Here is a 16,222-nt window from a genome sequence, read left to right on the forward strand (position 1 = left end):
GCCCCCGCTCACCGCAACTGGAGAAAGCCCTCGCACAGAAACGAAGACCCAACACAGCCAAAAAAATAATAATAATAATAAATTAATTTTTAAAAAAATCACTCAGACTGCCAAGGAGGGGCAAGGGTGTAAGCAGAGAGCCTGCAATAATTAGGCAAGCAATAATCTTTGACTAGATTACTGTAGTAGCAGTCAGGAGTGAAAAGGAATTAGATTTCTGGAAGCCTTTTGAAGACAGAGAAAACAAAACTTGCTGATGGTTTAGATGCATAGTGAAAAAGAAATAGTAGAGAGGATGACACCAGAGTGGGGCTTTTTTGGCCTGAGTAACTGAAAGGATGGAGCTGCCATTTGCTGTGATGGCAAAGGGACAATAAGAGAAAATTGGGGCATAAAACTGATCAGTTCCTTTTTGGCATGCCTACTTGACATCCAAGCAGAAATGCCAAACAGTACTTGGATATATGTGTCTGAAATTCAAGGTGGTTTAACCTAGAGTAATCACTGTATAGGTGGGATTTAAAGCCATGAGACGAGATGAAACCACCATGGAAGTGAGCATAGATGAAGATGTCTGATGACTGAGTCATGAGAACACTAATATCTAGAGTCAAAAAGATGAGGAAGATCCAGAAGAGAAGACTAAAAAGAAACAGCCAGAGTGTAAATATGTTCAAATAAGAAGATAGAAGATGTAAGAGAGGAAGGAAGGAAGAAGGAAAGAAAGAGAAGGGAAGGAAAGAAGGCAGGCAAAGGAGGAAAGAAGAAGAAATGAAGAAAATTAAGAAGGCAACAGCAGTTCTCTAGGTAGTAGGACTGTAGGAATTTCATTTTCTTCTCTGTGCTCTTCTGATTTAACTTTCTTTTTGTTTTGTTTTTCAAACTTCCCATGGAGAATGTTTTTTGGAAATAAGAATTTGTATTATTATTTAAAATGCTATAACAGATGAAAATTGGGACTTCTGAGGACTACATGGTGACTGTCTTAAACATGTTGAAGTATATATTACATTCCTGAAAAGAACATAAGTGAAGATACTGTGGGCCCTGCTACTGGGGCGGGACCCTTAAGCTGGGCTGTAAGAGCTGAGAAGGCTATGAAGAGCTTCACCAGTGTCTTAGAAAGAAAGGCAGGGGGGAAGCCAGAAAGAAAAAATAAAAAGAGAGAGAATATAAAGTGATCTGTAGAGTAGAAGACGCTGAGAGAAACGCCATTAAAAGGATTTAGACTCAAAGAGAATAGAGAGGGTTTACAGAGTGAAAAAGGAAGAGGTAAGGGCAGCAATACTGATTGAGCACCTACTGTATTGCCACTAAATTTGAGACAAGAAATAAGAGCCTGAAACCCCCAGGGAGCTTAGAAGAAAGCCTACACAGCACAATACAAATTCCCAAGAAAAAACACATTCTGACAGCATCATTAGAGCTCCAGGATCAAGCCATGACTGAGGTTGTCCCTGGATTTTTCAGCTATCAGCTAATAAGCTTCCTTTTTGAGTTTAGAAAGTCTGAATTGGGTTTTCTATCATTTGCTAACACAAAAATCCTGACTGACAGAATAATGACATTAAAATCTAAGCTGATATCTTCTAGCAATAAACTTAAAGAAATCTTAAGTTTTGAAGTAAGTCATAAAGGTGAAGTTATAATGTAGATAAAGCTAATTTACATTTATTTGACACTATATGACAGACTTGGTTCCAAGTACTTTACAGATTTTATCTCATTTAATCTTCCTAACAATCCCATAAGGAAGGTGCTATTATTATTATTAATTTCACTCCGCAAGTGAGAAACTTGAGAGAGGTGAAGAAACTTGCTCAGCTCCACACCAAGTAAATGACTCATGACCAACAACAGAAATTCTCTGCAAGTTCAAAGAAGAGTTTATTCTTGAGTGGCAGTTTTTAACTTCTCGGTCTTTGGTTTATCCTCAGGATAATAATGCCTCTAGGTCATGTGACATTACATTTGAGACAATAAATATTCATCTCCAGGCAACTTAGCTGTCTTCCTAAAACATTACATTTTATTTAGATTTTAGTAAAATGGGAAGAAAAAAGAACCTCTCACGTTTCATCCATTCCAGCCAGGCCCTGCAGTAATAGTTCAAATTATGACATAAAGGAATTTTCCTTTTTGATTTCTCAAAACCATGTGCTTTGAAGCTGACACCAAAAATGGGATGTTTTCTTCGAGTTTATAATGGGAAATTCATAGAAGCCATGACTCTTTCTTTCACAAATGGTTTTGTGAAAGCAGGAAGGCAGAAATCATTCTCTGTGGAAGCACCAAAAGAACTTTCCAAATGGACAAGGTATGATCTTCAGTCCTTCCATTTAAATCCATTTTCTCTTCTCAGCTTTCTTACAAACCTGAACTAAACTTCAGCTTTCAACAAAATTGTGGTAAAACTTTGCTTGGCTCTTACTTTATGTTTCACCAGAGACTCTACAAGGTCAACATGATGAGGTGTCAGCCTGAACTATGGATCAGAGTTAATTAAAGTCTGTGTGTTTTTATTAGCCTGGCTGAAAATGGCTTTTGTGTTTATGAATTTATTTGCAAAGGCTCGGAAACTGTGCCCTTTGCTGTAAGTTGCCTCAGGGCAGAGATACACATAAAACTTCAGTAATTAAAATAGTAAACCACCAAGGTCACAAATAAAGAGCTGGTAGTTATATTGATTATTAAATATAGGCAGCTAAGAAATCAGGGTCTCCAAGCTGAGTTGGTCAGGAGGGAAGTACAAATTTTTTTAATGTTTTACTGTAGCTTCCCAAAGAAAATGTTGGAAATGTTTGAAAAGGTAGAGAGAGATAGGATTGTATTGTATATAACCAGAGATTCAAGCCATTTCCAGACTGAAATCTGTAGATTAACATGGACTCTGTAGATGATAGATGCAGTCAGGGTTTTTCTGAGGCTGCAAATCTCTGAATTGCTGCAGCCTCTGGATAATATGGGATATAAGTCTGGGGTTTGGTTGAGCGTGTGGACTGTACATAGAAATTTGAGAGTTATTAGCATATAGATAGCATGTGGAACTGGATATTACCTATAAAGTCAGTAAGAGAGAGAGAAAAGGAGCCTAGAAGAGGGAGAGGGGAAGGGAAAAGTTAGGAGAGAGGAGTGGAGAGGGCAAAGGGAAAAACCTTGGAGTTAGACAACCAATGGAATTACCACAGCAGAGATTCAGATCCTGTCTGTTCATATTAAATGGACTCCAAAAAAAAATTATTCAGATTCTGTAAAGCAACCTCTTTATTTCCAAAATGGTGGTACTGAGTATAATGGTTTTAAAAAATAATTTGCAGCTTAACTAAATTTCACTATTCTTTAAATCAGTTTGAATGCATTGATGACCAAGCTAATGTTCACAGCAGGCAAAAGCTTTGAAACGTTCAAGAAATATCTTCTGTTCAATTCCGAGTAAACAACACTAATTGCTGAATTTATTTGCCTCACAAACTGGTCCTGGAATACAGCAGAGTTGGTGTTAATTATATATATTTTTTCCATTTAGCAAATAAGCTTGAACCCCATCAGCCCTATTTTTCACACCAGAGATCCAAACTCAGTCACTGCTCCCATCTGAGGTTAATAACTAACATTTTATCCTTTGAATTAAAGCACAAAGAGGAGAATGAGAAATAAATTCTTAATGTTTTTCATTTTTACTATTTCATAAGTCATCAGTCAAAACTTTGTGTCTTATTTTTACAGTGTTGATAAAACTGAAATCTGCATCTAATAAACCATACTGGTTGATTTTGTTTTCTTAATGCTATTTGGAAATTTATTTCCATGTCTATTTCTCTCTCTTTTTTCTTCCACTGGCATTCAATGGCTTACAAATTATTGTCAATTTTAGATTCAAAATAGCTCTTGATCCTTTGCCTTTTTATTCCCACTACTACTTCTATATTTTTCAATATACTTTAATCTTAATTGATGTATAATTCATAAACAATAAAATATTCAGCTCCTAAGTGTACAGTTTGGTGAATTGATCTATGTAAACTGAGTAATCTCCACCCCAATCAAGGTACAGAATATTCCCATCATCCAGAGGTGGGGGGTGATGGGATGAATTGGGAGATTGGGATTGACATATACACACTAATTTGTATAAAATATATAACTAATAAGAACCTGCTGTATAAAAAATTAACTTAAGTTAAATTAACAAAAAATTTTAAAAAAGAATATTCCCATCATCCCATGTAGTTCCTTCATACCCATTTCCAGATAATCTCATTCTTGGCCTCATTCTTGAGGCAACCACTGTTCTGATCTTCCTCACCATAGATTAGCTTCCAAATTATTCTAGAACTTCAAACAAATCAAATCATATAGTATTATTTCTTTCTGTCTGATTTCTTTCATTTGTCATATTGTTTTGAAATTCATTCATGCTCCGCTAGTATTATAAATTTGTTCCTTTGTATTGCTAAACAGTGCTCCGTTATGAATATACCACAGATTGTTTATCCAACCTCCTATTGGTGGACACTTAGATTGTTTTTAGTTTAGAGCCAATAAATAAGCTGCCAAAAGTACTTTCGTAGACGTGTGTTTTTACTTCTCTTGGATGAATATCTAGGAGTGAGGTTGCTTGGTCATGACCTCATTTTAAGTTCTCATCATCACTAACCTGGATTAGAGAAACAGTCACCTAAATGATGTTTCTATTTCATTCTTCTCCTCCCACCCTGGGATAGACAATAAGGTCCCTTAAATATGTCCATGCCCAAATCTCGGGAACCTATGAATGTGTTACCTTATATAGCAAAAAGGACTTTGCAGATTTAATATAGTGAAGGCTCTTGAAATGGGGAGATTATCCTGGAGTATCCAGGTGGACTCAATGTGCTCACAAGGGTCCTTAAAAAAAGGGAAGGGTGCGTGTGGGGGTGGGGGGGAGAGAGAGAGATTGAGATTTGACGACACTATGAAGATGCTACACTGCTGGTTTTGAACAAAGACGGAGGAAGGGGCCACGAGTCAAGGAATGCAGGCAGCCTCCAGAAGCTGGCAAAGGCAAAGAAACCAATTCTCCCATTAAGCCTCCAGAAGGAGCACAGTTCAGCTAACATTTTGATTTTAGGGCCTCTGACCTTCAGAACTGTAAGGCAATGTGTTTGTTGTGTTGTGTTTTAAACCACAAAAGTTTGTGGCAATCTGTTACAGCAGCAATAGGAAATAGGAAATTCATACTCCCCAGACCCTTCCTATTCATTCTCTCTGCCAGCAAAAAGATCGTTTTGATTTGAAAATTGGATTTTCTTATTATCTTGCTTAATTTTTTTCTCCAGGATTAAATAAAAACACTGGCATATTACATAAAGTTCCATAATCTCAGCCCCTACCTGTCTATCCAGACTTATCAGCCACCACTCTGCCTAAGAGGATTCTGCTCCTTATTTGGCATGCCTTTCTTGATTCCCCAACATTCCATACTCTTTCTAAAATCTGTGACTTCTGCCTCAAAGGTTCTTCCCCTAATTATTTAGCAAGCAAATGTCTACTCATTTTTAATGCTTAAAATGTTCTGCAAAGCCCTTCCTTACTTTTTCAGCCAGGGTACAGACCCTCTCTCTTTGAAGATCATAAAACCTGTATTGTGACATTTGTCATATTACAATCGTTCCTTTGTTGCTTTGTAGTTGGATCTGCCTGCCACTAGTGTATGAGCTTCTTGAAGGCAAGGATCATATCTTTCCATGACTCCCACTACCTAGTATAGTAGGTATATGCTCAGAGTTATTGAATGAATGAGTATATATAACATTTGTATAATCATAATGCAAATAGAATTTTCTAGGTAACACATATACATTTTTATATCTTAAATCTTGTCAATATTCTCATTTATCATTTTGTGCTTCTTTAATGTATTCTTACATGTTTAAAAGCAATTATTATTGTTTTAATAATCAATAAATGCCAACAAAAGAGATTTCTCTCTTTATGAAAAAAGTATGCTTTGCAACATAAGTCTAAAAGAAAAACAGCTCTCTTAAATGAAAACTACACCAATACATAATTGTTTTTATAGTACTCTTACACACATTTTGTGCCATGGTGTACAAGCTTCTGAAGTTTACTCTATAATCATGAATGTTCATTTAACATCTTTTGGGAGGTTGCATTGGGTGAAAGTGACTCTAACGATAATTTTGATTCCATGAATGATTCTTTGCTCGGTCAGTAAAATCCGTACAGTTCCAAACTTGACATAATGCAACTCTTCTGCCTCGGAAGAAGTTCAGAGCCAAGCCCCCTCCTGGAGGTTGGATTAAGTGCCATCTCTGAGGGGTGGGGCCCTGTATCTCTTGTTGATTGTACACACAGCACCAAAACACAGTGCCTGAAACTCAAATATTTGTCGATTTAATAAGTGAAAGAATTCTATATGATGCCTTGGAGCTAGGTTGGGGAGAGAGAATTCTAAGGTTATTATCTGAACTAAAATTCACAGTGGGCACAATAACGAAAATGATCATTTTTAGGTCTTTACTACCTCATAAACCTTTCTAAGCGGGGTTTTCTCTCTGGCAGTCGCCACCAACCTTCTATTATTTCTCTATTTCCTTCATTATACGAAAATCCCAATGAAGTTCATTATTTTCATCCACAGTGGGTAGCCTCTTTCCATTTTTGCCTGCAAGCACTACAGAGCTGGTAACTTTCTGCTTATTTAAAAGTAAGGATTACAGAAACATATTGAAAGAAAGGAAAATGGATCAAGGAGAGTAAAAAAGGAAAATACGTGTTCATCTTTTGCCAATCCCAGTCCCGTGCCATTTGAGCCAGAAAAAGGCTTATTCTATCTCTAGTTGCATGCTCTCATCTCCCATGGACCGAGGCAGCATAAAGAGGCTCCAGTTGTTCCTAAATTCTCTCCCCTCCATCCGCAGATCCCAATTATGTGCTACATAAATGCTCTCTACAATTTCTCCCAGAGTAATTCCTACTCACTCTACTGTGGGCATCACCTGCTGATGCCAATGGTTTTCTCTCTCCCTCGTGGCAGTCCTGATATTTCTCTATCCACAGTTGGGCTTCCTCCAAGAATGCTGAGTGACTGGAGAGAAGCTGGGAGGACACCAGGAAATTAGACCCCATAACTCCTCTGTCACAGAAAGCAGAATCCTCCCAGTGGCACTTGAAGACAGAGACCTACAGAGAGTCTGTAGAACTACAGGCTCCTATGCTGGCATGCCATTTGACCCTCTCAACACCAAATATCTGAAATGCCCACACATGGAGTTTGTTTGTTTGTTTTTTAATAATCCCATGCTAAATATCTCAATGCAGATTTCCTTATATTCTGCTCTCCTTTTGGCACATACAAAACAATACATTCCTTTTAAAACAGTAAATTCTTTTAAAATAGTTTTAATTGGTTATTAAATGATGCACTTGGAAGGTATTTAAGAAATAACTTACCAAAGTGTGTAACCAAAAAAAATACATGGTTTATAAATTTTAATTAGCATCCAAATGAACATCTGCTTGCGGCTGAGACTCTGCCAAGTCACCGGTTCCAGGCCACGCCTGGCCTGCTGAGCAGGTTCAGATATCTTAATAGCAGGAGGTACTGGTGGTATCAGTTTACCCTCAGTTTCCACAGTGCAGTAATACCTGAATATCACAACACAGTGCAGAGTACCATGTGTACTCCCTCACTGGTAAACTGCTTTACCTGCAGGCATTTTAATAAACCATACAGGATGAAGATGGTGATGATTAAAGCTTATTAAACAAATACAGATGCCATCCAGAGCTCCAGCATTGACTGAATATCCCCACAGGCCAGGGGCTGCACTGGGCACCTCAGAACACACAGGAGATACAGCTCCCAGTCCTCCAAGATTGCTGCCTAGAATGAGGAAACATAAAGGGTTCTCTATACCTTTTTCATGGGGCCAGGGTTTTGTGGATATTAACAAAGCAAGACAAAATGTGCTTCCTCCTTTCTGTGTTACAAAAAATAGTTCTTAAAATAAATTTCCTAGGCCCACTTTCTTATTTAAACTCTCCCAGTCCATAAAACTTTTGAGTAACAGACTCCAAAAATTATGTGCCTCCGCATTTGGCTACCTCTAGGTGGCCACAAGTTTATCAGCTGCTCAGATCCTGGAATCTTCTTCACTTGCATGACCCAATTCCTCATTTACCCTCTTTGGAATTTAGGCCAAATCAGACACAGAGCCAGATCTTGCTATAAAGACTTACCTTGTCTAAAAATCTGGAAAAGACTCACCAGTGAAGAATGTGTTCACAGAGAAAACAACTGCCCCCTGCTCAGGCCCCTTCCATCCCCCAACCTGCCCACCTCACTCCAAGCCTTCTCTCCTGACCAAATCTGCAACCAACCAGGGGGAATGAGCCCCAGACCACCCCAAGCAGATTCCTCAGCCCCCAAGTCCATAACCTACCCAGCTGGCCTCCCTCATAAATCCAACCATCACACTTCTAGCTTTCTGAAGTTAAAAAATACATGCTTTTTGGGGATGGATCCTTCCCTTTTCTTACAACTTCTCCCAGAAATGACCCTCTTAAAATATAAATCAGATCATTTTTTTTTTTTTTGCTTAAAACCAATAGCTTTTAAGTGTACCTAGAATAAAATTCAAATTCTTTCTCACAGACTGTATGAAAAGGCTCTCTCCCCTCTCTACCTCTCCAACCCCTGCTTCCCTACTAGCTTATGTGCACATAGACAGACAGACAGACAGACAGACACAAACACACACACACACACACACACCCCTTACATGCCTGACTTCTTTCATCTTCCAGGTCTTAGTTCCTCAACATCACTACTCAGAGAAAACCGTGGTAGACAGAATAATGATCCTCCAAAGATGCCTACATCTTAGTCCCTGGAACCTGTAAGCATGTTAGGTTACATGGCAAAGGAGAATTATGACTGCAAATGGATTAAGGTTGTTAATCAGCTGACTTAAAATAAGGAGATTTTCCTGGATTATCCTGGTGTTCCCAATGTAATCACAAGAGTCTGTAAAAGTGGAAAATGAAGATAGGACTATGAAAGAGAGAACCCAAGAGATGGCATGTGAGAAGGGCTCAGCATCTTTGAAGGTGGAAGAAAAGGGCTGTGAGCCAGTGAATGGAGTTTCCTGGAAGCTAAAAAAGGGCAAGGAAACTGATCCTCCCCTGAAGTCTCCAGAAGGGATGCAGCCTCCTGACACCTTGATTTTAGCTGAGTGACACCCATTTTGTACTTCTGAACAATCAAACTGTAAGATAATAAGTTTGTGTTTTTAATTAAGCCATTAGGTTTATGGTAGTTTGTTACAGCAGCAATAAGAAACTGATACATGCATCTTCTCTGATTATCCCACTAATACAACCCCCTCCTGTTATTTGCCAGATTTATTCAACCAAGATTTTATTGTTGTAGGCTCTGGGTGTCAAATGCTGTTTTTGCTCCTGAAGATAGTGAACAAAATAGATGGGAATCCCTTCCCTCATTTTGCTTACAATCTAAGACATGAGCCCCATATTTGTTTGTTTGTTTTTCATCACAAACTGGGATTTTAAAAAATGTACTATTTTGCATTCTGTTTGGGTTTTTGTTTGGGGATTTTTTTTTTACTTGACTCTCCCATGAGAGATACTATTTCTACCTAGTTTATCACTATGCAAACCCAATAGTGTCTGACACATAACATGTTCAATAAGTATTTGATTAATCAATGACTCAGATAATGAAAAATCTTCTGATAATGCATATTCCCCAGAAATTCCTCTTCTCATTATTTATTTTCTTGGGTTCCTTTTGCTCCTGTACATTATTAATCAAAGACCCATGGATCAGCTACATATAAAGGACCTATGGTCCAAAGGAATCCTAGCAGTAAGGCTGTTTTAGAGAGTTAGGGCTGCTATACCAAGAATATCATAGACTGGGTGACTTAAACAATAGAAGTTTATTTCTCACAGCTCTGGAGGTAAGAAAGTCCAAGATCAAGACACCAGCAGATTCAGTATCTGGCGAGACCCCTCTTTCTGGTTTGCAGATGGCCATCTTCTCACTGCATTCTCATATAGTAGAGAAAGAGAGAGATGATTTCTGCCCTGTCTCTTCTCATAAGGGCACTATGCCACTCATGAGGGCTTCACCCTCATGACTCAATTAACTGCCCAAACTCCCCACCTCCAAATACCATCACATGGGGTATTTAGGCTTCAGAATATGAATTGTGAAGGAGATATACACATTCAGTCCAAAGTTCATAAGCAATTTGGTGTGTTTAATCCCAAATGGCTGTGATAGATGCTGTTTCTTTCCTTGATCAAGTCTGCTGTTTCCCCAGACTAATGTCTCCAAGATGGAAGAAACCATGTCTTATTGCTTAATTGTCTTATAATCCCACCACTTGTTGTTGTGTCTGGAACACTCAATGTATGATTGTTGAATTAAGGAATAAACAATGCAATACACTGGTACTTCAGTTTGAGATAGGCTGGGATCTGGGACCCGTGACCCTTTGCTGCAGTGCTTGCACCTGGACAAACATCTCCTCAAGCAACAAAATACAAAGAAACTATACAGGACTGAAAATAACTGTATGCTTGCGCAGTTGGAGCAAATTATGGACAACAAGATACAAAAAGACCAAAAAAAACCCAACTGCCAATTCTGAAAAGCCAGGAACAAAAACAGGCTGTCAGGAGCAAGAGCAGGGTACTGCACATGCCCCCTGCACTCAACACCACCAAAGGGTGGGCAAACCACCTAAGCCAGCTGTCCCCAGCCTTTTTGGCACCAGGGACTGGTTTTGTGGAAGACAATTTTTCCACGGACCGGGGAGAGAGGATGTTTTCGGGACGATTCAAGTGCATTACATTTATTGTGCACTTTATTTCTATTATTAATAATAGAAATATAATATTTATAATGTAATATATTATGAGATAAGTATACAACTCACCATAATACAGAATCAGTGGGAGCCCTGAGCTTGTTTTCACTTGCCACTCACTGATAGGGTTTTGATATGAGTCTGCAAGCAGTTGATTTATTATGGTCTCTGTACAGTCAAACCTCTCTGCTAATGATAATCTGTATTTGCAGCCACTTCCCAGCGCTCGCATCACCACCTCACCTCCACCTCACATCATCAGGCATTAGATTCTCATAAGGAGCGCGCAATCTAGATCCCTCACATGTGCAGTTCACAGTAGGGTTCGCGCTCCTATGAGAATCTAATGCCACCGCTGATCTGACAGGAGGCGGAGCTCAGGCGGTAATGCGAGCAATGGGGAGCAGCTATAAATACAGATGAAGCTTCCCTCGCTCGCCCTCCACTCACTTCCTGCTCTGCAGCCCGGTTGGGGACCCCTGACTTAAGCCATCCCTCCGGCCTGACCCCTACACACACCCCTACTCTCACCCATATAAGGAACCAGCTAGCACCCCCTTGGGGAGCAAGCAAGAGAATCTGTTACCCTTTTACTTGTTTTCACTCCCCCCAGCTGCAGGGTTCTTGGTCTCCCCCAATAAAGCCTTGCCTGAATTTCTTGTCTGGCCTCTAGTCAATTTCTATTGATTGGGGAAGGCCAGGAAGCCTGGTCACTATCAAGATTACAAATGTTTGTAAATCGGGACTTCATATGAAAATCATTTTGGTTTCTCTCCACTCAGAGGATGAACAGCAAAATATTGACTTGCTACAATGAGCAGCATTATCCAAGAAAGTAAATCGACTCTTGCCCAGTGGTGTTTGGCTTTTATTTGGGAGACAGGAGGTGGTGAGTGCATGGAGCGCCTTTCCATGTTTATGTAAGGGAACAGTAAGTTGGATCAAGTATTAACTGAGCAGTTAATTAATGTCTCGCCATCTTCAGGTGGAAATATCCTGCTGTCTATGGAAATGCTCTTTATTAAGTTGATATCCTAGGAAAATTTTCAATCTGGCCTATAGAATATCCCAACCCCGGTGCCAAGGACACTTAGGTAGAAACAGGGACTGAAGGATAGTCATGGTGGAAGATGGGGGTAGGGGACCATGATCAAAGGCATAGAGAAGACATTAACAAAAGAAAGAGATGAGACAAAGATTATAATGTCTCGTAGTTTAAAAATCCCCCAAAGTGATCAAAAATGGATTCCTTCTTATAAATGCATGTCATATAAGGATATATTCAAGAATGATTTCTTTAAAATGAAAATCAGTTGTTTTCACATGTGGGAAATATATTTTTAGTCTTTCCATACCTATTAAATATTTACTTTTCATTTTAAAGACTGGAATAATATAAACATGATTGTAAAGGAAACAGTATTTAGTGGGCTATTGTTTCCTTTTATGAAACTTCCTCAGTTCATTCCTATTTTTAGAATACTATTCTTTTAACTTCTCCATTCATCTGGGTTCAAGAAAACCTTCAATTTTTAATAATTTTTCTGTTCTCTTTTAGAAAATAAACTGTCTCAAACATTAACACAGGTATACTAATTATAATAAAAATCTCAAATTTGAAAGTTTTTCAGACTCACCCTAGAACTTGAATTTTCATACTACAATCTGATGATTACATTAGAATTTCAATGTCTCTGTTAGGTTAAAGGTACACTTCAAAATCCTTAACCAAAGCAAATAAAAATTAAGATGCAAAGGAAATTTAACTTACTAAGAATCAAGATTATTCTTAATCTTGTGAGATCATGAATTATATACTGGATTCAAGAAGCATGTCTTTTATTTAGCAGAATTAGTGGTGCTTTGTGTCAATGCTGTTTAAGAGATACTGCTTGATGTCTAAAGACACTTATTTCCCAAGATGCTGAACCATAAGAACACCCATTTTTCTCTTACGTCGTACCACCTCATTGGAGCCCTTGATTTTCAACACACTTTGAGCAATAGTTTGGGGATAAATGTAGCTTCAGGATTCTCTATTAAGAAAAATGTCATTGCTAAATAGTGTGGCAGTGAATAGTGGTGATTGCAGAGAACAAAGGGAATGACTACTCAGTACAACGGGTCCTGTCAGTGCTCACATCTTTGAGTGGTAAAGAAGTATTTTGACAAAGGAGAATGATAAAGATCCTGTGTAATCTAGTCGTGGATGCCTCAGGTTCATGCTTCCAATAGAATGAATTGATCCAAAGCCCTTCTTGTGTAAGAAAGCCCCCTCCTCAGCTGCAAGATACATTTTTAAATTATTATTGCTTTGCTAACTAGATGTGCATTTACAGGAGCATATGCTATTAAAATATTACATTTACATATGTGTAAAAATATTAAATATACATCTTTAATATTTATTTTAAGAATATTAAAACTATGGGATTTTTGGTATTTGAGTTTTCACAGTCTAATTATTAGTAGGAAGGAATACTAGAATCTGGAAGCTGATGACTGTACAAATCAAAGAGATAATGTGGGAAATAATGAGTTTATAGTTTACTAGAGCTCTGTTGACTAAAGCTTGGCATTACTGATGCCAAGGTCACTGGCCCTACCCCCAAAGAGGAAGAGGTTGCTAATTAAGGACCCGTTGGCCCTTATATTGAAATGTCTGCTGTTGGTCACAAATGGGACAGTGTGAACATTTTAATGAGCCCCATAATCCCACTGGAAAAACAATTCAAGCACATTATTGAAAATAAATAGCATTATTTTTTCCAATAGTATACAAAGGAAAGGGAGCTGCTTTAAACAGAAAATATAAACAGGCTAACCAAGCTCACCATACGAGCCAGTAATGGATTTAAACACAAAATTCTTAAGAGTGTGGCTTTGAATCTGTTATGACACTTATTAACTAGGTATCATTGGACAAGGTATTTAAATTTTCTGTCTTAATTTTAACCATATAGTACCCTCTCCCCACAACACACACACACACACACACACACACACACACACACAGAGGTGTTGTTAGGTCTAAAGATGCTCTGTGTGAAAGTACTTAGCATATAGCAGTACTCAATTAAAGGGAGCATGTTGCCTTCATGTGTTGTTTACTTTCCACTGGGCAGAGGTCCATGAGCACAGGGACCTTTTAATCACTCTTATCTGCAACCCAATTCAGTTTAAATCATCACATGTTTATCGTGTCCTTACTCTAAGGCAAGTGTAGTATTATATGCTAAGGATACAAAGGCATACAAAAAAAAAACAGGGGTCAGGCCTCAGGGAGTTCAAACTACTAAAAGATTCAAAGACAATTCATAGTAAACACTCTGTAAACACTGGCTGAATTAATAGATGAATAATGGTAAATGGACAATGAATGACTGCTGTTACATCATTTCTGCCTGTCTAACGTTTCTACCTTTCTATATTGAAACACAAAGCCACAACATATTTACGCTCTTTGTCATTGATACTTCCAGCCATTACTGCTAAATTAATCAGCTGGTGAATGCTACTAGTGATTTAAGACGCATATAAGTTATTTTCATGTGTTTCAGTCACTCCAAAATGACTGTAATGACAAATTCGTAAACTTGGTTTTTGCAGGAAAACCAAGGCAGGTATTTACAATGAAGGGAGTTAAATTTGCCCAAAGAATATTGAATAGTCTTTCTTACCCTCTGTTCCCAGCAGCAAGCTAAAGAAAGAGTCAACATGTACTCTAAATTATTGATCTCAAAAACACACTGAGTAAAGTTATTTTCTGCGATAGATACTATTTTAATACCTGGATGTGGATCTAATTTTTAATACATCACTTCATGATAAAAATAAACAGCAAAAGAGTTTTGTAAAATCTAGAAAAGTAAAAATAAAACATAATCACTAAAATATTTTGTTAATTTTTATCTTTGTACTTTTTTCCATATTCAGATATATTTTCTATAGTTTAAATACAGTTGTATTTAAAACATGGATTCTGCTTTTTTTAAACTTCACAGTTGTTTTAGATGCACTGCTTTCTTCTGACCACATACTATATATGATCAATCCTACCCCAATTAACCCTTCCACATGGTCATTGCAAAAACAGTGGTCTTCTCTTGACCCTGCTTCAAAGGCATGATTGATTGATCCAGAAGAGGGCACCAGAGTTGGAGCAATGAGGGTCTTCATAGGAATCTGAATTTGATATCAAAAGTGAAAATCAGACTAGCTTCTTTCCATTGGCTAGAGCTATACACTGTTAAAAACCATCTGGAAAGAATCGTGTGTGTGTGTGTGTGTGTGTGTGTGTGTGTGTATAGACTGATATATACACACATATATAATCTGCTTTCACAATCAAGATGAGGTATCCTCAGACAAGTTTCACTTGTTTCCCAGGCTCATTCTTGTTCCTGTCTTTGGGCTCCATGTATTATCACTGTACACTTAAGGTAAATTAAGTTACTTGCTTAAATTGATTCAGTTTGGGTTTCTGTCACTTCCAATCAAACAAGTTCTAATACAACATTATATAAGTGCTTTTCCAGTTAAAACATAGACAGATCAAATTTAAGTTAAAAAATATAAAGATTCAGTCTTAGAACAGAAGAAAGACTAAATTAAAAAATAAATGTCAAAGCAATGAAGATGTCCTTCAACAGGTGAATGGATAAACAAAATGTGTTGCATCCATACAATAGAATACTATTCAGCAATAAAAAGAAATGAGCGATCAAACCATGAAAAGACTTGGAGAAAACTTAAATGCATATTACTAAATGAAAGAAGCTAATTTGAAAAGTCTATACATTGTATGATTCCAACTATACGACTTTGTAGAAAAGGCAAAACTATGGAGACAGTAAAAAGATCAGTGGTTGCCAGGGGATGGGGGAAGGAGGGATGAACAGGCAGAGCACAGAGAATTTTTAGGGCAGGGAAACTACTCTGTATGATAGTATAATGGTGGATACTTGCCATTATACATTTGTCAAAACCCATAGAATGTGTCAAACATAAAGTGAACCTTAAGGGACTCTATAGTTCATTATAATGTAACAACACTGGCTCATCAATTGTAACAAATACACCGCACTAAGGCAAGAAGTTAATAATAGGGGAGGGACTATCCCTGGTGGCGCAGTGGTTAAGAATCCTCCCGCCAATGCAGGAGACACGGGTTCGAGCCCTGGTCCGCGAGGATCCCACATGCTGTGGAGCAAGTAAGCCCGTGCGCCTAGAGCCCATGCTCTGCAATAAGAGAAGTCCCCCGCTCGCTGCAACTAGAGAAAGCCCACGGGCAGCAACGAAGACCCAACGCAGCCAAAACT

The sequence above is a fragment of the Balaenoptera borealis genome (assembly GCF_965194805.1).
Source record: "Balaenoptera borealis genome assembly, chromosome: 4".
Classification (NCBI taxonomy): Eukaryota; Metazoa; Chordata; class Mammalia; order Artiodactyla; family Balaenopteridae; genus Balaenoptera; species Balaenoptera borealis.